The sequence below is a fragment of the Diabrotica undecimpunctata genome, chromosome 1, assembly GCF_040954645.1.
Source record: "Diabrotica undecimpunctata isolate CICGRU chromosome 1, icDiaUnde3, whole genome shotgun sequence".
NCBI lineage: Eukaryota > Metazoa > Arthropoda > Insecta > Coleoptera > Chrysomelidae > Diabrotica > Diabrotica undecimpunctata.
In genome coordinates this window covers 159,920,377-159,940,894 of record NC_092803.1, presented here as the reverse complement: position 1 = coordinate 159,940,894, position 20,518 = coordinate 159,920,377, and the positions used below count along the sequence as shown (strand labels likewise).

Here is a 20,518-nt window from a genome sequence, read left to right as displayed (position 1 = left end):
CCTCATTTCAAACGTAGTCCAATTCCAAGTAAAAAAAGACACACCGACCATAATTTTTTATAAAGAGGCTTTTGAAGAAATTAGACCCAAAGAATTACACGTCGCTAGAAGAACAGCAACTGCGATCAATCTTCCAGAGCAGTTACCACTACGATATCAAAAACCAAAAGGGATCACACAAAAGAAAAAGGATCACTTACTAATCCTTTTACAATGGATCCCCAGTCAGTTTCAGGAGTTCTATAGAAATTTAGTTGTTACTACAAAAAAAGTTGATGATAGCGATGATGAATAAATGTTTTTTTATTATTTTTTGTGTTTTTGTTTGAATTTATGTAGGCACTTACTATTTTTTACAATGTTTTATCTGCCGGTACATGCCGAGGCAAAAGACCTTAAGTCCCAATATTATGTAATATTTTATATAAACAAATTTTTTATCACAGTAGGACAATATTGATTAACTAAAATATAACGTTACAATTATATAAATACATAATTTCATATGTCTTCAGATTAAGAATGGTTGCAATAATTATCTGGAACTCATCTTATTTTCCCATTATCTCAAAACTTCACTAAATGGATATACTACCCTTTACCTCTACGGTACAGATATATATATATATATATATATATATATATATATATATATATATATATATATATATATATATATATATATATATATTCCATACATTTTTATACAATCACCAGATATTTTAAATTTTGTCAGTCATATACGCGGTTTGTCAAAAAATATGAATTGTGAATTTAGTTAAATCTTACATAAAAGTCTGTGTGGACATAGTAGCTTTCTGTATGGTTTTGAGAATGTGAGTATTCCATTTAAGCCTATGATCATAATACACCCCAAGGTATTTTGTTTCTTTGGCAAATGAAATCTCTCTTCCTTCCAGCACCGGTGGTTTTAGGTCTTGTAGTGCTGTTTTTTTTTGGTGAAGTTGACGATTTGTGTTTTCTGAGCATTGACAATCAGTCTCTCTTGTTTACACCAGTTTAACTCTATTTAGGGCTGCTTGCATTCTCTCAGACACCACCTGAGCAAAACTGCCCGTGACGGGCAGCTATATTGTCAGCATATCCTAGACAATATGAGCCTTCTGTGGACAGGTTTCTGAGGAGATCATATATCAAGTTTGTCCAAAGTAGAAGGGACAGAACTCGGGGATATGTCACCCATATTTTATGTGTAATTTGTTTAGACTTTTAGTTTATTTTCTAAGAAAACATAATCAGTACAGTGTATTTAACAAGATAAAAACAATAAATTATTTCAACAAAACTTAATTTTCTATTAAACTATAAAACATGCACATAACCTTATGTTGATGGCAGTTTATACAGATTTATTTCAAATGGTCACCATAAAACCATTTTCCATATTTAGAACAGAATTTTCTATGGGTTTTATCTCGAACCCTTCCAAATACATGACATTTTCCTCGGGATCTGGTTCTAGCTTCGGCTGGCTGCTCATCTTTCTCAATACCAAGCAGCAGTTTTGCACGTTGTCGTAGCTGCCTTGAAATCTTTGGATCTTGAGCCCTTTGTTTTATTTTAGGTTTGATCAACCCTTAACTCGGGTTTTAAAAAACTGTGCAAGTTTTTCCTGGATGATTGCAAAGAACTTACGAGGAGCAATAAACCAATAAATCCTCCAATTTTTGTTAAATCTATATGTTGTGCATTTCGATCTCGTTGGAAATTGTTACGGATTCTATATATATATATATATATATATATATATATATATATATATATATATATATATATATATATATATTAGTGCAATTAACTATTGTCATCGAAAAAGAGACTCCAGATGTCAATTTCAATCTTTTTTGTTTGTCTCGAACAATGTTTTCTATAAGGCGTCTTTTCCTTCATTTTGTTACATCTTTCCTTCATTTTGTTACATCTTTTCTCGTGTTTTTCCTAATTTATTACTGTTTGTGGATTTGTGGTTTGTGTATTACAGTGGATGACGTATGTCACCCACGCCACTAACGGGGTTAATATTGTTCCTATTTGACTAATCTAGTACTGTTTACTTTTAGTATTTTGTCAATAAAAATAGTTTTAATGTAATTCTCTCATTATTTTTTTCTTCATTTATTGTTATTGATTTAAATGAAATATTGGTTTCATTGTCCTCACTGTTTTAACTTGCTTTAACAAATAATGTCTGTGAATAGTTTAACTTTAAATGCTTAAAATTTCAATTTACTTTTTAAAAGATAACTAACTTTTCATGCGCTTTTGATAGAGAAACTCAAATAATTCTAATTAAATCTTTGCAATGAGATTTGTTATCAGTACTTGGTTAAAATTAATGAGTAGGAACTCTGGATTTTATTTTGAAAAGAAAACTACGACGAGTATGTCTTTAAATCATGTTTAAGAAAGTTCTTACTTTGCTAATAAGTTCTGAATGGGGAATAAACTGAGCTGCAGTTTGCGCTTTTTGATTAATATTAGCAGAACAAACTTGAAAACTACACCAACTGTCGCTTATTTTTAAATATACACAATTTAGTTTGCCAGCTGTTGCCATTCTGGTAGTAAATATAAAGGACGGGACGAGCAATTAATGGTTTTACAAAACGGTAACTTAATTAGTAAAAATATAATAATTATTAGATGGTATGCATTTGTACATTAACGAGTTAAAGGTGTCAAAATGTGTTGGATTTTGCCAAGTGTTAGTTTTATTTCGAAGATCGTTTATTATCTTGAAGACAAATCTGATAGTACATGTCTTTAGCTATTTTGATAAGTTTTAGATAAGTTCCTCTATACTTGGAGATATATTCTGTGTCAAAGACGTTGGTAGTAAATTTTTGATGTACAGTAGTGAATGTGGATACCTTTGGTAGTCCAGGGTTTGTGATATTTTGACTTAATTGTTATTAAAGGAAATGCCTTACTAAAAATATAAACAAACCTATCTAAAAAATCACTGAAATTATAGTCCACGTCCACACAAAGTGCCACAGCAGTCAAGCATAAATTTTGGAATTTACGAAAATTTTCAGCAGAAAAAATCCTATCTAAACATTGGGTTTTCGAGGATTATTTGTTAAGAGTGTTAAACTTGGTATATACTTCTTCACGATCAGATAGTTCTGCATTAATAATTGTAGAGCGTACATCAAGAAGTAAGAAATCTAAGACAATATAATCAATTATGGTATATGTTGTTTTAGAAGTTCTTGTAGGAGAATTAACGTGCATTATGAAACCATACGATTCGAATTTATTGACCAAGGATAATTGTGTAGCACAAGCAACAGCGTAATTAATATTCAAGTCACCGCATAGAATATTTTTGCTTTTAATGGGCAGGTCGTCTAAGAAATTTAACAGGTTCTGAAAAAATAGTTCCGTGAAAAAATCAGGTGATATATAAATGCAAAAAATATATAGATTAAAATTCTTGTTAAAAACCAATGAAATCTCAAAAAAGGATTCATTCAACAGAAAGACATATTTTGTTTAAGGAGAAAAATCATTATTTGTAGAAATAATTAGGGTGTTATCATTAGCTGAACTTGGACGATAATACCTAGTAATTGTGGTATATTTTTTTACAAAAAAAGGCTCGTTGACTTCAAGTCAGTGCTAGGTAACCGCAACTATCGGGGAAAATCCTAATTCTTCTAGAAACAAAAATAATTCATCTGTTTTATATCTTATAGAACGAATATTAATCAAAACCACGCTAAGGTTGTCATCACTAAAATATTTTAAGGTAACTAGTCCCACAAAACATATCATATTATTTAAAAATTTCGTTTTGGATGGGCAGCGAAATAGTAGTTTCCGTCACTTTTCCTTGATTTATGTAAATGAATAATTCTTTCCGAAGTAAGAAAAGACCTAGGAGCAGCAAGATCAGCTTTTACCTCAGTTAGACCAATTTCATAGGCTTCGTTAAGAAGGATCTTTCGTAGATCTTCAGTCTTAGTAGAAAGTTCTTCGGAAGCTAAAAAGAGTTTAACGCTTGTGTTGGTGAATTCTTCGTAACATATTAAAGCAGGTTGGTCGTGTAGAAAAGCAAGATATAGTTTAATGGCTTTCAATATATCCGGTTCCCTTAATCTTGCTGGAAGATATCGACTGTTCAAGTTATTGGTTAATTTATACTTAAATGGGAATAAGCCACAATTAAAGGTTAAAATACGTTTATTGACGTTTCAATTTTCACTTCGGAAATCGTTCTTAAAATACAAACATTAGTTAATTAAACAAATTTTGTTTTTTGTTACTTAGTGAAAAATTCTTCTAATAATTTAATTTTATCTGACTCATCTATATTGACAATTCAGACATACCTTATACATTTTAAAGTAGACGACTTTAAAATGATATTGCCAATATTGTTGAGTTGCGTTCCTGGGACGACTTTACTTATAAGATAGTTCATTCGATTACATGAAATCAACTTTAACTTGAGAATATCCATCAGAAAAGATCATAACATGTAATTCGTCTTTAAAAAGACAAATACATGCCATGATGACAGTAAAATTCTCCTGTTAGTGATTCCATAGTAAATTATGAGGGAAAAACCAGGAAAAAAACCTCATAATACTATCCCGACATGGTAAGTATTTGATCGTGCATTTAGTTTACCTTCAATAAACACCAAATTCCAATTTTATATGTTTGTTATTTAAAAAACATAAATGATATATATCTATATGTTACTGACTTACCAATATTGGTATTTTTCTTTTAATAACTTCCTCTTTTAATATGGGTAACCAGATCCTACTACATTCTGCCGAGGAATTCGCGACACAATTGGTCTCATTTAGCATAATTAGAGCCGCTTCTTTGATTTTTCTCTTTTTTTACCATCCGTTTCTTTTAGTACTATATTTGAATCATTCCATTGAACCCTATGTTCATTATCCCATGCGTGTTTACAGATTTGAGATCTATCAAATTCTCTATTTTTAATATAGGATTGATGTTCACTTATTCTAACATTTAATGGTCTTGATGTTTCACCTAAATAAAACTGATCGCATTCACAAGGTATTTTATAAATGCAATTCTTTGTCCTTTCTTGTTCATTGTTAGGTTTGGTTTTGGACAAAATAGATCTCAACGTGTTTGTTGTTTTGAATGTTGTTAAAATGTTGAATTTATTTCCTATCCTTTTAAGCTTTTCCGATAATCCTTTTATGTATGGTATTGTTATTTTCCTCGTATTATTCCTTGCATATGCTGTAGGATCCCGTTCTAAGTTGTTTTGTTCTATTCGATCGACTGTTGAAAATTCCTTATTTATAAACGATAAAGGATAATCATTTTTTAATAAAACAGTTGTTAACAAATGTTTTTCCTCCAAGAACGAATTTTCGTTAGAACAAGTAATTTTGGCTCTATCGTATAAGGATTTAATAATTCCCTTTTTAATAATAATATTGTGATTTGATTTGAAATTTAAATATCTGTTGGTGTGTGTTGGTTTTCTATACACCTGAGTTTCGTATCCAGTATCGTTCTTAGAGATTAAAACATCCAGAAAAGGTAATGTGTTATTATATTCCTTTTCCATGGTAAATTTTATTGTCTCTTCTTTATCGTTTATATCATTTAGGAATGTGTCCAACAACTCTGATCCATAAGGCCATATTAAGAATACATCATCTACATACCTCCACCATACTGAGGGTTTTAAATTTTGTTTAGAAATAATATTTGTTTCAAAATCTTCCATAAATATATCGGCTAATAATGGAGATAAACTAGAGCCCATTGCTAGTCCAAAACTTTGTTTATAGAATTCATTATTTAGTTGAAAGTATGTATTATCAGTACATAATGTTATTAACTCCATTATAGCTGATATATTTAGTCTTGTTCTAGTTGCCAATGTTTCATCACTTTCTAATTTTGTCTTGACTATATTTAAAGTCTTATCTAATGGCACATTCGTAAATAAACTATTTATGTCAAAACTTACTAAAGTATTATTTGGATTAAATTCAATATTTAATAATTTATTTAAAAAATGTTGTGTATTTTTTATAAATGTGTCATTTTTATTTGCAATTGGTTTTAAACTATTTAATAAAAATTTTGATAGTTCACTACAAGGAGAATTCATGGTACTACAAATGGGTCTAATTGGTATATTCATTTTATGAATTTTCGGTACTCCATAAAAATGAGGGGTCTTACTGTAATGAGGTGTAATTAATCTTCTCTGATAACTGGGTAAACAATCTTTAAACTTGAATAAAGTTCTATATATTTTGTTTTCCAAAGGCTTTGTTGGATCCTTTGTTAATTTTGTATAAGGTCCGTTTATTATTAGATCTTTAATTTTGTTTTCATATTGAATTCTATCCATTACCACAGTTGCATTCCCCTTGTCTGCTGGTAGGATGATTATGGAGTCGTTATATGGATGATTATAGACATCCAACAAAGCCTTTGGACCTGGTTACCCATATTGAAAGAGGAAGTTATTAAAAGAAAAATACCAATATTGGTAAGTCAGTAACATATAGAGAATACATCATTTATGTTTTTTTAAATAACAAACATATAAAATTGGAATTTGGTGTTTATTGAAAGTAAACTAAATGCACGATCAAATACTTACCATGTCGGGATAGTATTATGAGGTTTTTTTCCTGGTTTTTCCCTCATAATTTACTATGGAATCACTAACAGGAGAATTTTACTGTCATCATGGCATGTATTTGTCTTTTTAAAGACGAATTACATGTTATGATCTTTTCTGATGGATATTCTCAAGTTCAAGTTGATTTCATGTAATCGAATGAACTATCTTATAAGTAAAGTCGTCCCAGGAACGCAACTCAACAATATTGGCAATATCATTTTAAAGTCGTCTACTTTAAAATGTATAAGGTATGTCTGAATTGTCAATATAGATGAGTCAGATAAAATTAAATTATTAGAAGAATTTTTCACTTCTTCTTCTTCTTCAGTGCCTTATCCGGTCCGGATATTGGCGATCATCAAGGCTATCATGGTTTTGTTGACTGCTCTGCGAAACAGCTCCGCTGAGGTCATCCCAAACCATTGTCGGAGATTTTTCAACCACGAGATACGACGGCGTCCCGGTCCTCTTCTGCCAAATACTTTACCCTGCATAACAAGTTGAAGAATTCGATATTTTTCTTCGTTCCGCATCACGTGGCCGAGGTACTCAAGCTTACGTTGTTTAATTAAATTAAGCACTTCTTTTTCTTTTGTCATGCGCTGTAGGACCTCAACGTTGGTGACATGGTCCACATAAGATATTTTTAGTATCCTTCTGTATATCCACATCTCGAAGGCTTTGATTCCTTTTTCAGTGGCTTGCGTCAGTGTCCAGGCTTCAACTCCATATAATAATTTTTCACTAAGTAACAAAAAACAAAATTTGTTTAATTTACTAATGTTTGTATTTTGAGAACGATTTCCGAAGTGGAAATTGAAACGTCAATAAAAGTATTTTAACCTTTAATTGTGGCTTATTCCCATTTAAATATAAATTAATTTAAAATGCCACAAGAAAATAGCTTCAGAACAAAGTTATTGGTTATTCCAACTCTTGGTTGTTGGGGTCAAAGGATCCAGATATATCGATGTTTCCTTCTTAAAATATCCTGCTTGTCTGTCACTATTTTTGTGTTTTCCACTTCACTTTTGCTGTTGCTTAAAATCTTAATTAGATTTTTTAAGTTAACGGGGCTACTGATATTCTTTGGACTCATATTTGACTCAGATGAAGGCGTTGGTTTGGAATGCAAAGTTCCCATAGACTATTTAATGGTTACTCCAGGTGGCCAAATTTTCTTATTACATAATAAGTCAATGGAGGTTTTAGATTTTATGCCTATTTTAAATAAAGGACCACTCGCTGTTTCAGCATCTTGAATGAGGGCATAACGTAATATATTCGTTGATAACTAGCTTCTCTTATGTAAACAACTTTAAAGTGTGAGTCTAATCCAAATGCTGTTTAGGCTTAAAATCAAATTTTCACGAATCGCTCCTGCACGACCTCACTGTGCTAGGTGCGAGTCCCAGAATACACCTTTACTGGAGTGTAAAGTACCGACTACCAATCATAGCTGATGTAATGAATGGAGACATATTTTACAAATTACGCACAAACTTTCACGTTGTAGATAATTTATCGGTAACTGAAGAGATAAAACAACAAAATCGCCTTTGGAAAATTCAGCCGATGATAGATTGAGTAAGAAAAATATGTCTAGAAATTCAGAGACTACGTGGGACGTCATTTTCAATTGATGCACAGTACTTGATTTTGAAATGTACCAAGGCTCTCTGACTCCGCTGAAAAATAAAGAACTCGGTTTAGGACTGTCGGTCGTTCTTCGCCTAGTAGAAACCTTGCCCCCGCAAAGTTGTGTCTTCTTTGATAGATATTTTTCGACTTTGTCATTATTTGATAAATTGCTTAAAGTGAAAATAGAAGGAACGGGAACAATTATGCCAAACAGAACAAAGAGATGTGTATTTCAAAAAGACAAAGAAATGAATAGAGGTCAGTCGGAAGAATACGAAAGAAGTGACATAAATCCGTAATTATGGCTTCCACGGCTTTTGGAGTAAAACCTTTACAAAACGTCAAGAGATGGGACAAACAAGAAAAAAAAACATGTCGAAGTAACTTGTCCAAAAGTTGTTCATATATATAATGAAAAGATGATTGAATGTTACAGAACCCTTTTTAAAACTGGTAAATGGACTTTTAAAACTATCATTCACTTATTTGATTCATCCATCGTTAACACTTGGATGGAATATCGAAAAAATTGTAAAAACAATTAATACAAAACAAAAGATATCTTGGACCTGCTACAATTTCGGTTAAATTTGGGTGAATTTTTCATCTGTGGAACAAAAACCAGAAGACCAGAAAGAGACAATGAATATAACACAGAAGAATCCAGTATCAAAAGGGTTAAGTACGCTTCAATGCCCTATCGTGACAAAAGGTATAATGGGTTTGATCATTGGCCTGTTCATGAAAATCAAAAAAATCCTAGTACATGTCGTCTAGAAACCTGTCAAAGTAGATCAAGAATAAGGTGTAGTAAGTGTGATGTTTATCTTTGTTTAAGTAACAAACAAAACTGTTTTGTTCAATTTGATTGCAAATAACTTTATTCAATAAATTTGGTTTCATTTTTCTCAAATTGGTTTCATTATCACAATTGTGCTAGTTATCTGTGTGCTACTGCACGACACAATTGTGCTAGTCCTTGAATCCTGTCAAATGTCACTTTGAAAATAATCCAAAAAATTTGACTTCTTATTAAGGTATAAATTAACATTCTCCTAAAATTTTAACTCAATATTTAAAATCATTTACGTTCGGGAGCGTAAGCTACGGTTTGTTAGAACATTGCGCCGCGCATGGCATACACGTACAGCAGAATCTGTTGTACTCGACTCACGGAAGTTTTTAGGTGAGTCGGTTTATTAAGGCGCGTACAGACCTGCAAACGCATGCGGTGAGCAGCCACGAATACACATACGTGTGCAAATGTGGACGGCGCTTTCGTAACCTCTCGCCGCATGCGTTACTTCTCGCGAATGACTTGAGCACACAAGCTGCGAGCCAGAGTGGTGTCGGTTTTTTCGCACACATCAAAGAAACATACGTGTGCGTTCGCGCTCAGTTTAGACGGATAGAGTGGGGATTTGTTGCATTTGCAAGACAAGTTCGGATTTATTGAGTTTTATTCATTTTATTGATTTATATGTAAAATGGAGTGGTAAAATGAACAATGTTTGCAATTAATAGATTTGTATAAAGACAACTTTATATTATGGGATCCAAAAAATACGTTTTATTATTCAAAAACAATAAAAGAAGATGCATGGGAGTCGATTTCAAGAAATCTTGATATAGATTCAGCAGTGATGAAGAAAAAAATGAGCAGAAACTGTCCAGTATTAGATTCTAACGCCAAATCTACTAGTAAATCGGATTTCATTTGTAGGGTTCTTCTTTTAAATAAATGCGTTGTCCACCATCGCCTATTTTTCCTTTGTTTTTTTTTTTTGAATGAACTAATAACCACAAACGCGGCACTAACCATAAGCAGACAGTTTTTCACGAATGGATGATGCGCCTTGAGCACGCATACATATGCGGTGATTTCTAATTTTAACGAATGCTCTGAGTGCTAATGGTTTGGGTATGCACGCATATACGTGGCTTCTCACCGCATGCGTGTGCTAGTCTGTACGCGCCTTTAGATTAGTTCGCATACATATATTCTGTCGCGCTCAACAAGGTTAGAAATAAGTTTCACGTTTGGTCTCATAAATATTGTACGTTTAGAAAAATAAATTGTAGCAAACTTAACGCAGTAATTTTATTACTCTAAGAAGAGAAGGAGGAGGAAGAGAATTTCAATAATAATAACTATATAAAAATACATTTAAAATTTCGGTGTAGATGTATACGCTGTGAGCTCAGCTAAAAGTTTGCGTCCAAATCAAATTGCAATTGATTCCAGCGCACACCGTCGACGTACACTGCATTCGCTCTGAAAGGCGCGCAACTAAGCAGAACCTAACAAACCGTTATCACAGAAAACCATCACTTTGATTATGACGAACGTGCGCGTTATCCGACTGACTGTGAGTTATGCGTCGCTCACTGTTCTAACAAACCATAGCTTTAGAGTTATAGATTTTAAAATATTGTCAGGATTTAGCAGGTTATTTATTTTATGGATCTCGTCATTTTTTTTGTAAGATAGTAAAGTTTACCCTTATTTTTGATTAATAGATCGTATGTCTCAATGAAAACAGGCAAATTATTAGTTAATTTTTCAGTTACTTGAATTACGGCTTCAAAGTTCTTTAAAGGTATTTAATTTTTTGATAAATTGCTCATTTTTTCATTTAAACATTTTGAGCTTCACCTCACACAATGTACAAAAGAATCTTAGATGGAAAGAAACTCAATATTTTGATGAAAATGTATATTTTTTTTTCATATATGTATGAAAGGAGTTGAATGCAAAAATTTTTTTACACATACTCTGCAATAAAATTCATTGTTAATTTTGTTATTAATATAATAATACAATACAAATTAAACTGCAATATTCATAAGTATTTAAAAATGACAATAATATACATAAAAAAAATATACTACAATATAGTGCAACATAATTCCATATAATAATACAATACAAATTAAGATGCAATATCCATAAGTATTTAAAAATGACAATAATGTAATAAGTCCTCCCCGACTGGGAATCGAACCCCGGTCTCCCGCGTGACAGGCGGGGATACTGACTACTATACTACCGAGGACATGACACAATTATATTTCAAAATTGACAGTTCTGGATCATACAGTGATTTATTGAGATTATTATTTTGAAATACAAAAGACTAATATAATTATGAACATTTAATAAATAATACAAAACATATCATATAAATAATAATATTAATAAATATTTTATTTTATGTATAATACTATATGTATATATATCTTTATATAATATATATAATATTAAATCTATATATATATATATGTATATATATATATATATATATATATATATAAAAGAAAGTCGTGTTAGTTACACCACTTATAATTCAAGAACGGCAGAACAGATTTGGCTGAAAATTGGTAGGAAGGTAGCTTAGAGCCAGGAGACGGACATAGGATACTTTTTATTCCGTTCGACAGCGTTCCCGTGTGACTTGACATGAAACGTCAGTCACTATAAAACGTGGTATAACAAAAAAGAATCAGACTTGGAATAACAAAACGCAAATGACAGCTATGTAATTGACGTAAAATGACAGATATGTAATGACGTATGGATGACAATTTGATATTTGTAAGAAATCAATATTAAAACTATTTCTATTAAATAAATAATTAACAAGTGGATTGAAGTGAAGTTTAATTAATAATGCCGCGACCAAGACGATCGAATCTTTCCCGACAAAGCCGTAATTGAAGTGAAGTGAAGTTTAATTAAAAATGCCGCGACCAAGACGATCGAATCTTTCCGACAAAGCCGTAATGCAAGAAGAATACAAAATACTGCAAATCAAAGAACTGAAGAAGAACAAGAAATTGCACGTGAACAGCGCCGCGATAGTATGGCTCGACTTCGTGCTTCTCAATTACCAGAGCAAAGTGAAGCAGCCCGTGAAACAGCTCGGTTGGCAATGCAGAATCGTCGAGCGAACAACAGAAGGCAACAAATAGATAATTTGCGACGCAGAACAAGATATTTAGCTGATTTGAATCGAGCAGCGTTTCGATACGATTGCAGCAATGATTACAGCTTGCATCCTAGCGTTTGCATTGGGCAAATGGACGTTGTTTGCGAGTATTGTGGTGCATTAAAGTTTTCCGGAGAAACGCCTGGATTATGCTGCCTTAATGGATACGACAATTATTCGCTATCATAATTTCGACATGTTTTCCATCAAACCCATGTAACCTGTGGCACAAATACAAGGATAGTATGTCAGAAGATATTTTACATCAAAGTCGTGTCAGTTCCAGAAATCACGATATTGAGATGAATGAGGAGATACATAATCGTGCTTTACTCTTGACCGAAGATATGTGTTACCTCATGTGCGGTAATTTATTAATCAGGTTAGGAATGCCAGCGCCAAATCGTGAAATGAATGACGCATTTAATCGAGAATTGGAACGGGAACGTGAATATGATCACCAGGAATTAGATTTATTAATTCAAAGGAATGTACCCCTGTTGAATTACCAACAAAAGGAAGTTTATGATACTTTAATGAAGGCAATCGCTGATGAAAATGGTGGTTTATAATTTCTGTAATTTTGTCTCATCAAAAGACGAACTTATCAACAATGTATTTCCAATTATTATTTCTAACTACAAAAATAATGAATGATTGAGTGAGCGAGCAATTTTAGCGGCTAAGAATAAAGATGTAGATGACCTGAACTACATTGGAACAATGCATTCATTCAAATCTATTGACTGCGCCACAAATGAAGATGAAGCCACCAACTATCCAATTGAATTTTTAAACTCTTTGGACGTGCCTAGCTTACCACCGCACAATTTACGCCTAAAGGTTGGCTCCGTAGTAATCATGCTTCGAAACATAAACCAACCAAAACTGTGCAACGGTACGCGTTTGGTGGTTAGTAAATTAATGAACAATGTAATTTACGCTACGATAATGATAGGAAAATTCAAAGGTGAGGAAGTTCTCATTCCGAGGATCCCAATGATCCCAACCGATATGCCGTTGGAATTTAAAAGACTTCAATTTCCGATACGTCTTGCATTTGCCATGACCATTAACAAATCACAAGGCCAATCCTTAAAAGTTTGTGGTTTAAATCTAGAACATTCATGTTTTTCCCATGGTCAATTATACGTGGCATGTTCACGGGTCGGAAGACCATCTGCGTTGTTTGTTTTTGCGCCTGATAATAAAACAAAAAATGTCGTGTATCACAAGGTACTTAAGTGAAGAGCAACCTATGTACTAAAATACAGAAATAATAATGAATGATTAATGTAGTTATTTAATTTTTTTTTTGTATTTTTTCCAATAAAAAAAAACACAATCTGCTTATTTATTGCCATTAAGGCGGAACAAAGTTCGCCGGGTCAGCTAGTTATATATACAAAAGGAACATTTTTATATTCGAGAGAGGAAGAGAGAGAAAATATATCTTCTGTCTCTCTCTTACTCATTATCTTACATATGTTATGATTTCACAGATTCACTCCCATACAAATTTCCAACGTGGAGCGCGCGTATAGAAGTATAACTTCAAAAATTTTTGGTCCAAAGGGCTTTTGTTGTAGTTTTATTAAGCCCAGAGCATTTCATACAAAAATTTCTGCAACAATCACCACTGCAAAGTAATTTATTATATTTGTCGGTTTCGGCGAATTCTGTAAAGCAGTTTTCGCAAGTGTAGGTCATGGTCGAAGGTTAAATTTGCAATATTGAACTGGGTCGGTGATAGTTAACAAAAAGCAAAATAATGATTAAACAAATCTGGTATAAACTTTTAACCAGTTTAGTCGTGTACACAAAACGTATATTTGTTTGTAATAAATATATGAGAAACGCTACTGACTTAAATAATTGTAATTATTTATCACGTGATGGAAATTATATGTTTTCAACTATACATCATTCAGCTTTTATTTAACAAATGTGAACATTACACATCTGATAGTATAATATTAATTGTTAGGCAAGAACTGACCCCGAAAATTCAACATCAAATGACGATATATAATATCGGACCATCTCATTTTTTATTGATCGTTGAAAATATGAGCGCGTTTCCACATTAATAGCAACGATATATCAGAGTTTATCGAGATGATTTGTTTTACGTAACGCAATTGAGCAAACGACAGTAATCAGTGAAAAATTGAGTTATTGGGGGGTAAATGGTAGGCCATTTTCCACGTACCTACCCGGTGACATGCGATTTAGTCTTTATATAGCGCATTAAGACATTTCTGCACCATATTACATGTAGAACAATGTTCGTTTTTTAACCTTGGTGTTATCGCTGGTTTTGGTAATTATCGTTCAATACCTTAGGCGAACGATAAAGGGTAATTTAAAAATAATTGGTATTATTTAACTTATATTATTTCACTACAACACTGCTGGAGCCCAAATAGTAAAATATGTAGATTTATGAAAATGCTTTTACTATAAAAGCTAACAAATACAAAATATGATTAATGCACCTAATAATGTTTTTAAATCAGTAAATAATTTAATTTCGATGTTGTCGCATAACACTGCATATCATCCAAAAACTTTTCGTAAGACAGTACGTAATTACCGAGAGCCAACCTTAAACACGATATGAGTTGTTCGTGCGGTAGCCAAGTGCAATATTTTGATTTAACATTTCTGAACAAGTATATTGACCCTAATATTTCTGTTAACTGAAGAGCTAGTTATTTTAAACATGGATATTTGTCTTTAGATATAAAAGACCAACATTTGGTATCAGATGCTCTGGCTTTGAGCTGCAAAGCCAGAGCATGTTTTAAGATGTTTATCTGAAAAATATGTAATACTTTATTTTGGACAGAAATAATTTCCATACTGAAATCGTTTGATATTTCAAAAGCATATTTTTCGACGTCTTTACAAGAAACTTCACTTGTTTTCGTCACACTTACTTTAAGTTTAAAATGTTGCAATTTTACGTAGACTTCCACTTAATACAGACTGATATAACGCTCCGTCGCTGCAGCTTATTATATTAGGAGCAGACTTTTAAATCGCACTTTGTTAATTTTTTACATTTTTAAACAATTTTACAACTATTCAAAAAAGGCGTTAAAAAAAGAGAAAAAACTACAGAGGTGTAAACTTGTTAAATACTACCCTAAAACTTACAACTAAAATTTTACAATAACTAATGAATCAGATGATAAGTTTAGCAGACGAAAAACAAGGTTTTCGTAGCGGAAGATCGTGTACAGATGAAGTATTCGTTAAAAAACAAATTACTGAGAAATTACTAGAATATAATAGACCAGCATTTCTGTGTCTGATTGACTTACAGAAAGCATTTGGCAGAGTAGGACTCAAAGATGTAATCCATTCTTCTGTAAATTAGAAAAGTTCCCCTTAATATTCCAAAAACTATCGAAAACATCTACTAAAATAACAAAATGGAAGTTAGAATAGATGAACAACTTATATTGAGCCCTATGCTCTTCAATTTAATTGTAACGAAATATTTTGCCTACCACATAGGGTATTACATATGGGGGTTGAAAATTGGTGGCAGAAATTATTGGGGCAGAGATAGGGTAAGCAAAATAAATCGAAACTTACGCCAACTGCACTCAGGATTTATTTGGAGTAACTGGGTCGTAAATAAGTGAATGAAACAGGGTGATTGGATTGAGGCAACTACAAAAAATAAAACAAATAGGTATTTACATAAAAAAACAACAAGAAGGACCTCTAGCTATTTAAAATAGACGCTGCTTCAAAGGATCCTTCTGTTGGATGAGGGAAAAAGGCTCTTCCTTCCTAAAAAAGAAACACAAAAGCGGTTATGAGACTTTTCTAAAATAAATAAATTGGCTAAGGAAAAAAACTAAACATTTATTACTGTCTCACTACAAACAGTTACAGATATTAAATGGCACAAAATATATACGATATAAATAGTTACAAAGATTTATACCAAAAATAACAAAGAAAACTTACATGTCATTATCCATTTACAAACTCGGGAGATGCTACAAAACTTACTAACAATACTGGACTATAAACTGTGGCAGAAAAAAATTATTACAAATTAAGATATCTTTTTAGATAAACTATGTATAGAGCTATAAAGCTAGCTGTCATATGTCAACATAAAATCTTAAAACAAAGCAAATTAAAATGACAGCCAACCACGCCCTAAGACATATATTTTTAATTATTACAAATTCTTTAATCTTAATGAAAGCAATTATTATTAAAATGTCTATTTTTACTTTGAAAGTTCAAACAGAAAAAAGTTACCTGAGTTTCACTAGATTACACATTCACTTTAGATTCCTGGGGGTAGGACCTGAACTTATGCTATACTCTCTGCCACGTAAAAAACTGCATCTCCAAACTGTAAAAAAGTAATCCCGAAACGGCTGCTTACGACATTGAGGATTGAAATGGGTGGTACTAGATACAAACTTCAGACTGGGCTTCTTAAAAAAAAACAGGAAACTGGAACATCAAAATTGCTGCAGACGACACAAATCTCTTATATACTTAGAAACAGAAATAGTGATTACTCTTCCCAATTTGACATATTACATAGAGTATATTTCACTATTTTCAACAAATTTTGTCGGTTTGTTTACCGACTAACTAAAACGTCTGTCTTCAATGGGCCATCTTCCAAACCTAAACTTGAATTCATTCGACTCTCGATCTGTGTGTACCGGCTTACCGGCTCCTACCGTTTTCCTTCCCCGCAAACCCAAAATTCTCGTCAGACCTTTCAAACAATATCGCAAAATAACCTTGAAACATTTCCAGTTTAAAACTAACACGTACAAATTAATGAAATCATATTTTCGTCAGTTATAACTGGAATTTGGAATTATTTTTTTAATCACAATTTAGACATGAGAATTGGAGAATATTCATACTCAGGCCAGGGACGTACTAGAAAATTTTCATACCTTAAATATTAAATGGTTTAAGGAATTTTCTGCATGCTACATAATCATGGATTTAATTATCAAAACCGTTAACAAAGGACGAGAATTTAGAACGAGAAACCAAGAAGTAAAAATACTCTGTTACGAGGACGACGCATTATTGATTGAAAACTAAAACAATATGTTTTACATTGTAAAATAGAAATTGACGGCATCAGTACTAAACAAGTTATGGAAATAAAATTCCTTGGAATTACACTGTTTAGCTATGAAGACCTGAACAAAGAAGTAAGAGATTATGTACAAAAAATAAATAGACTGTCAGGATGTCTTAATACCACTATATGGCGAAACAGACATATTAACACTGAGATGACGTCAAGAATTTATAAAGCTAGTGTAAGACCAATAATGACAAATGCCTCAGAAACAAGACTCGACACAGCCACAACACAGAGGCTACTGAAAACGGCCGAGATAACAGTAGTAAGAAGAATTACAAAAAATACGCTGAGAGGTCGAAAGAGAAGTGAAGATATTAGAAGAAAATATAACGTACATTGTATCAATGAATGGACGCTAAATAAAAAAAAAATATGGATTAACCACATAAGCAGAATGGGGGAGACCTGTGCCGTCAAAATAGTAAGATATAAGTCACTAATCGACAGAAGAAGTATCGGACGACCGCGCAAAAGATGTAGTGACAACCTTCCATAGAGGTCTAATAATTGATTACTAATTAATCCGCCAATAAACAAGCAGAATTGCTTATAAAGAGAAAAAAGAAGAAGAAGAATTTTAATTTTATGATCCATATAAAAGTATAGTACTTTAAAACTATTTACACCAAATTTGAAATAAATTCGAGCAATCTTGCCTAAGTTCTAGAAATTTGAATACCGCCCAGTCGGTAAACACGTAGGTGCGCTTTGCTCATTTACGGACTTCGCAGTGTAAAAACTTTAAACGCCCTTCTTTCGAAACTTTGTTTTCCCATGGCGTAGGCACGATTTCTCGAGAACTAATTAACCGATTTTGCTAAAACTGCACAGTTTATCTTTATAATATTGTTTCTTAATAATTACGAAAATAGTAAAAACAAAGGAATTTACAATTGGTGGACCCGTTCTTGTTTAATACCAAAAAAAATGTTTTAAAACGTTGAGAATCGGAAAAAGACTAAAAAATATGAGACGAAAATTCATTGAATTTTATTTCAAATCTATGATTTTTTTTTTAATGTCTTCATTCAGTCGCGAGCCTAGGGCATAAACTATAAGAAAAGTTTCGAATTTTTGAATTCAGATAAACCGGCAATATTTTGCCTACCGCAAACTGCAGGTAAACATAGACAGTTTTTAATATTTTTAGCTGAAAATTTTTTTATACCTTATTCGAATGCTAAACTTTTCACTCGATAAACGCTAAACGATATTTGTAATAAAATTGAGCTTCCGGTCAAGTTTGCACTCTACGCAGATGATTTAATAATTTTCTGCCGAGGCAAAGACACTGTTGCCACTTGCAAACTACTTCAGAATACCACTGACCAATTGCTTGAATGGACTTCAGTAAGTGGATTTAACTTTTCTGTTGAAAAGACAAAAATCATTAAGTTTTCTCGCAGGACAGCCAGTACTATAATTCCTAAAATACCATAAATGGTACTTGTCTACCTACAGTAAAGAGTATGCGGATTTTAGGACTCACATTCGACAGTAAACTTACTTGGAAATGCCATTTAAAAGATCTCAAAACTAAGTGCACGACAAATCTTAACTTATTAAAAACTCTGTCTAATCATCATTGGGGTGCAGACGAAGACCCCTTGCCTGAGATTTATAGATGTCTTATTCGTTCTAAAATAGACTACTGCAGTTTTATTTATATGTCAGCTAGCCCATCAGATTTAAAACTTCTTAATTCTGTACACAACACTGCACTCCGAATATGCCTTGGAGCCTTTAGGTCGAGCCCTGCAGAGAGTTTATACAGATAAGCTAATGAACTTCCCCTCTGGCTACGTCACCGGCAACTCCTTTTAAAATATTCGTCTCGAATCTCAGCTAATACCAAAAACCCAGCTTATAAATTATTAAGTAATGAACTTTTAAAGTCTCCTTCTCCTATTAAACTTCAGTCTATGCCACAGTATCTCTCACCACATCTGAATAATATCGATCTTTCAGTCACAACTTCAATATTAATATCACCTAAACCTTCCTGGAATAAATCGATAGCAGATTTTAATCTCTCGTTAACTAATTATGATAAGCATCAGACAAATCCACAATTGCTAAGGCAAACCTTTAAAGAATTAATTGCTAACAACAGATTTGACCAAATTGTATACACAGATGCATCTAAGAGTCCTACAGCTGTTGGATGTGCTGTAACTTCAAACACCGATTTAATCACATCTTGTAATCTTCCGCTCTTCTGCTGCATACATACTGCTGAATTATTCTCTATTCTCCAAGCTACAAACTTATTATCTCCAAAATATAAAAAAGTAGCAATATGTACAGACTCTTTAGCGTCTATCTATTCTCTCAAAAGTATGTACACGGTACATCCTTTGGTTCAAGCTATTCAAAACTCTTTAGATAGTTTAATCTCAATGGGAGTATCCATAACCATGATCTGGATTCCTTTTCATGTAGGAATCCCAGGTAACGAACTAGCCGACCTCTTTGCAAAACAAGCCTCGTCTTCTAATATGGAGACTGAAAACATACAACTTCATACAGATTTACAGTCGCATTTTAAAAATATCATCCAAATGTCTTGGCAAGATCACTGGAATAAAATCCCTTTCAAGCTTCGTGACATCCATCCCAGCGTTAAAAAGCTTGAGTTTCCTTCTATGACACGAAAAAACAAAATCTTAATTCGCCGACTTAGAATCGGCCATACAAGACTAACTCATAAACATTTAATGACTTCCCAAGATCCACCTACATGCACACACTGTGGTAATATTCTATCTGTTAAACATGTTCTCGTAGACTGTCCCCACTTTAACAACGAAAGAAAAAATAATCTTTTGAGTCAAAACCTACAAAATATTCTCAGTTCGCCAGATCAATTCCAAAACCTTACTAATTTCCTCTATGAAACCAAGCTTTACCAGAATATTTAGAAGAAGAAACGTAGTTTAGAATTTGATAATTAATAATTGTACCAATATTTAATGTATTTCTTTATTAATTGTAATGTTACTGTATATTCTTGTAATGTAATGTAATAAAATTGTACCTGTGTCAGTCAAAAAAAAAAAACTT

The 20,518-nt window shown here is 32.5% G+C and overlaps 1 protein-coding gene across 2 annotated transcripts in view; it reads left to right on the top strand.

Annotated features, from left to right (window-relative positions):
* Nucleotides 1-20,518, top strand: part of LOC140432437 (uncharacterized) — a 390,948-nt gene that overhangs the window by 168,839 nt on the left and 201,591 nt on the right. The window lies entirely within an intron of this gene.